At 28.8% G+C, this 5,854-nt stretch overlaps 1 pseudogene; it reads right to left on the reverse strand.

Annotated features, from left to right (window-relative positions):
* The window catches only part of LOC106297959, a 6,246-nt pseudogene extending 5,444 nt beyond the window's left edge, over window positions 1-802 (reverse strand).
* Between the last annotated feature and the right edge of the window lie 5,052 nt (window positions 803-5,854).

Consider the following 5,854-nt stretch of genomic DNA (forward strand, 5'->3'; position numbering starts at 1 on the left):
GACCATTGGACCACGATCCCAGTTACGAGGCCGATTGACTTGTGCTTGAAGAGAAGCAAACGGATTCTCGTCGTCCCTATCCTCATCGTCTTCAATAACATGCTCGTCGCGTCGTTGGTGTTGGCGTTGTTGTTGATGTGGTTGCTGGTGTTGACCTATTGTTGTCAAAACTTCTTGTAAAGTCCGTTGTAACGACTCATGAGACTGCTGAATCGAGGTATGCATGTTAATCTGCATCTCCTGTAATGTCCTTCGTAATTCAACCCAGTCATCTTGGTTAACGTCTTTATTTTGTTTCGGTGGCATGACTATGGCAGGAACGTCGAGGTTCTGATACCAAAAGTGATGGAGCGGAAGGGATAGATGGAAAGCTTGAGTCTCACGTTCCCGGAAAGCTAGAGAAACAAGTTAGGTTTCTGGTTTTCTCCACGAAAATCAGAAAAGAGGCTCTGTTTTGCTACACGAAAAACAGAGGTTTGAGGTTTGCAAGAATACACTTCTTGTAAAAACTCGGTTGCAATAAAACTCTTTATTAATTCAATCAATCGTGTCTCTCTTACAAACCTTAGAGCACTATTTATAAGAAAGCCAAGCCTAAGAAATAGGAAAATAAACTTATATAGGAAAAGGAAAACTTAAAGAAAAGTAGAACGTAAAGAGAAAAGGAAAACATTTGTTCCTTATCGAACAAGGAAAAGGAGGATGCGCTGCATCAGATGCCAAAAAGTGTTAAGGTGTGGGATAAGTAAAAGAGTGAAGCAATGAGAAGTATGGAGAGGAGAAAAACATTTGGTTTTGCCATTTTATTTTGCATTCTTCAGTTTTGTTTAGAGAATGCTTTAAAGATGGTGCGTGGCATAAGGGGCGGATCGATGGTTGAGTATTTATCAGGTATTCGTTTTGAATGTCGGATGAATCATGGATCTGTCAATATCAAATATAAAGTCTGTTGATATTTGGGTTAAGAAACCAAAAGTTAGGATACACGATATTGTTACTGGTTGCAATTAATCTTATAGTAACTTCTCATTTTAGCTCTGCCTTTTTTGTTATGTTTACTCCATATAGCCACATGATAACCTTAGGAAGAGTAGAAATTAATGTATTCCATTATTGTGTTCTCACTTGGATTAGCAGAGCTAGAGCTAGAAAACAAAATACATGAGTTATAAAATAATATTATTATAAATAGTATAGTAAGATAAAAAAATCTTTCAGGAAATGAAAAAAAATATTTGAAAGAATTTTTTATCTTAAAACTTACTAACTAATCTTCAGGTGAATATGAGTACATAAATTTGTTTAACTGACTGTGTAATATATTTCTTAAACCGAGTATAATTGTGTTTTGCCATTATGAATATCCTTCATCTTTGTTTTTCTCCTTCAAAATTATCATAGATTATCTTTTTGATTGGGAAAACAAATCTGTGTTATAGAATTTTACAGGTCTATTGGGTTTTAGGTAAGTAACAAGTTCTTATAGGGATATAACATTCTCTATGTGCAGGATGGCTTTACTTTGGCTTGGAGATACAATACTGCCACTACGTTATCATACGGCTGCGTCACTTCACTTACAGAGTCTCTTTATATGTTGGAGCTAGCAGACTCTTTTCTGGTTCCATGGACAATTCTCTAAATGTAAGTATTGAAGTTTTGCGTTAATTTTTTTGAAGCAGTTTCATTTGTTTATTTGGCTGAGATGAACATTGTTTCTTTTGCAGCAAAACAGTTCATGCCAATGAAATTTCAGGTAAAATATTAAGTTTCGTTCTTGATGCAGCTTGGGATCAGCATAAACAAAGTTCAAAGTTTTGATCTTTTGTTTTAGTGATTTACGTTTTCACAGTTTAAACTAATAACAACTTAATCAATAAACCATCAAACTGATGAAACAAGACTTTGTTTTATTCCTAGGTAATAGATTCTGATAGATTCTGATTTCAGTTGTTCGACCTTCAATGGTGCCTATCTTGAGAAAGCAGTTGCATACAAAGATAATTTCTCAGGTAGTCTCTCTCAGTTGTACCATCACGTAGCCTTCGTGTTGTTGTGACACTGGGTTATGTGTATCGTGTTTAATAAATCTCAAATGTTTTCTCTTTAGTATGAAACTAGAGTGAGTAGTGAAGGCCAGTTATGAAATCACTATGACCAGTAGATACTAGATAGTTATCATTTTTGCTTTAGTTTACAACTATGTTGTATCTTGATAGCTAACTCCAAGTTTAGCTATCTATGATACAATGAATATCTTGAAAAGTCCGGTTGGGACACATTGTGTTAGGCTTGCCTAAAACCTTGCAGGTTTTTTTCTTGCTGCCGCTGAAAAGGTACTCTTTATTTCACTTTTTTTTAAAGCATGTGGAAACCAAATTGATCTTATATGCTAGCTAGACTCTAAGGAACTTGAAGTTGAATTATTGTTTTCTGTGAAAGGGTCAACAGTTTGCGATGCCATTGTTAAGGATCGCTCTCCAGTCACCTGCTGGTGCAGCTCGTGGTCAGCTGGTGCAGCTATAAGCCGCTTATCTCTATGGACTATAAAAAATATTTTTCCTCTCTTATAGTAACATGGTAAAGCTATATATACACTTGCAAAATTCTTTCAGGCTGATGATATTCAAAATGAAGAGCTTTCAAGGATAAGAGATTACCTCTTCAACTAACTAGCCAAAAATACAGGACAGCCTGCGGAAAAGGGGTAGTTTTGTTGTCATAATAATAATTGACACCTCTGAGTGCATATGCTGATGATGATGAAAATAATTAAACGATGATGATGATACAGATCTTCAAAGATTTGAGCAGATTGAAAAGGTTCAACTCAGAAGAAGCTATAGAGTACGGACTTATCATTGTTAGACCACCGCGCATCAAAGACGAGGCTCCTCTCCAAGATGAAACCTCAGGTCTCGGTTAATCTGCTTTATTAACATTTTGTAATGTCAAAGTCTTACAAGCTTGGAGTTGTTGTTCTTTGTACGATTGTTACCAAATAAAATAATTTATGTATATAGAGTTAATTAATTATCATTGGATCTTGAAACCAGTTACAAGTTCAAAAGTTTTTTTATTTATCGCGATAGTTCAAAAATATATTAAAAATTAAGTATTAAATATCAAACAAGTAATAAAAAGAGGATATAAGCCTTAGATAGAGTGTCCACGTAGGCGAAAATAATCGGTCAATGAGAAACTATTTTTTTGCCATGTCACCTCCTCTATTTGTTTTTACAAAATGATCCTTTAAATTTTTACTTAAACAATTATAACCGAAAATATTTTTTTTGTGAAATATATTATATATATAAATATAATTATATTTTTTATTTACATAGTAGTTTGTAAAGAAATATTTAGTGTAAATAATATCATACTTTTATAAAAGACTAAAATAAATTGGGTTGGTTTTCAATAAAAAGTATTATTTGTAAATTTAGAAAAGAATATATCAAAAATATTCTTTTTCAGGAGATAACATAGAAAAATACATCGGAGACAAATATGTCTCTATTATGAAATTCTTCAATTTTAGAGAAAAAAATAGAGGAATACTTTGGAGATGGTCTAAGACATGGACGACGTAAATAAGTATTCCCTTTGATTTATAGTATAATGGTTTAAAAGTATTTTTTGTTTCACTATATAAATTGTTTTTATATTTCAATGTAACTTTATACTTATTGGATATTGTGTGGCCAATTAAATTATGTAAATTACTGTGTAATTGATTAAATTTATATATTAAATGAAAGTTTTTTAATGTAATAACTTTTAAATATTACAGATTTTAATTAAAACTGGAGGATATAAGCCTCAGATAGAGTGTCCACGTAGGCGCGTGAAAATAATCGGCCAATGAGAAACTATATTTTTGCCATGTCACCTCCTCTATATGTTTTACAAAATGATCCTTTAACTTTTTACTTAAACAATTATAACCGAAAATATTTATTTAGTGACATATATTATTTATATAGATATAATTATATTTTTTTATTTACATAATATTTTGTAAAGAAATATTTAGTGTAAATAATATCATAATTTTATAAAATACTAAAATAAATTAGGCTGGTTTTCAACTTTCACAAATAAAACCTATTATTTGTAAACTTAGAAAAGAATATATCAAAAAAAATTCTTTTTTAGGAGAGAAAATAGAAAAATACATCGGAGACAAATCCATCTCTATTATGAAATTCTTCTATTTTAGAGAAAAAAATAGAAGAATACATTGGAGTTGGTCTAAGGTATGACCGACATGTAAATGATCGACGTTGAGAATTTAGCTTTTCTGATTCTTACTATTCTAATGTTTCAATATAATTTGAATATTCCCTTTGTTTTATAATATACTGGTTTAAAATTATTTTTTGTTTCACTATATAAATTGTTTTTATATTTCAATGTAACTTTATATTTATTGGATATTGTGTGACCAACTAAATTATGCAAATTATTGTGTAATTGATTAAATTTATATATTAAATGATAGTTTTATAAAGTAATAACTTTTAAATATTACAGATTTTAATTAAAACTGATTACATTTTGAAACAAATATAGTAATCCATAAACTAACTATATTTAGATATGAGGCTAAATCAGTTTTCTATAGCACAAATACTCGCTCCATTTTTGGAGTTTAATTTTTTCTATCTGATGATATTAGTAGTTTGATCCAACAAAAAAAAACGGTCGAACTATACATTGTAATTGGAGAGAGAAAACAAACAAAAATCAACCGAAGACTTTTAAGGTATATGAAAGAAAAATTGAAAATAGCAATTCTCTGCAATTAAAGAATAAGGCAATAAAATTATAAAAATACAAAATAAAAGAAAAAATAAACACAGAAAGAAAGGTTTAGTAAAATAAAATCATAATATAATTTTCATAATTGATAGCGCTCAGTTACACTAAAAAGTCTAAATTTACAACATGCACAGTTCTATTTACATCTTTAAACTTATTATATAATTAAAATTATTCTAAAAAAAGTGTCAGCATGAAGAGTTAGAAAATATACGATAAAATATAATACATAACGTTAAAAATACATTATCACTGATCACTAAAAAATCATGTTAGTAGTAATAAAAATGAAATGACAACACATTTATTAAAACCATAGAACGACACACAACAATGTGTTATTTAATATACAAACTACAGATTAAATATGCTCAACGGAAACACACATAAAAATGATATATCATATTTGGACATATTTAAATAAATAATTTTAACTATATTATATTCTTGATAATTTTAAAATTGCTTAACAGAAACTAAATAATGAAAAATTAATATACAAATAAAACTAAAGCAATATTTTGTAACGTCAAAATAATAAATGAATAAAAAATATATTATGTTAATAAAATAGATTTTAAATTTTAAAGACTTCTAATTCATGTAATATTACAAAATTCAAAATTTGTTTATTACAATTAATATTTTACCATTAGATATATTAAAATAATATTCTAGATCGATATTTAATTGTCAGTTTTCAACTATTACACGTAAAAGACTATTATTAAGTACGTTTTTTTTTAGAAAAGTGAGTTTTATATTTTAAGTAGGTTATTTGATGACAAAAAAAAAATATTTAAGTAGGTTATTGGAGTACTTTTTCAGGAGAGAACTTATTCGAGATGAGATTCCGATCTTTTAAACTAAGATAATTTATGTTCTATACATAATTACATTTTTTACATAACTCTAAAACCTCGGACTTGATTCTTCATATTTTATTAGTTAATTGTGTTACATATAATAGAAATACTTACTTCAAACTAAAAATATTTAAAAAAAAATTAAAATTCGTTATATATAATTT

This window comes from Brassica oleracea, chromosome C6 (genome assembly GCF_000695525.1).
Source record: "Brassica oleracea var. oleracea cultivar TO1000 chromosome C6, BOL, whole genome shotgun sequence".
NCBI lineage: Eukaryota > Viridiplantae > Streptophyta > Magnoliopsida > Brassicales > Brassicaceae > Brassica > Brassica oleracea.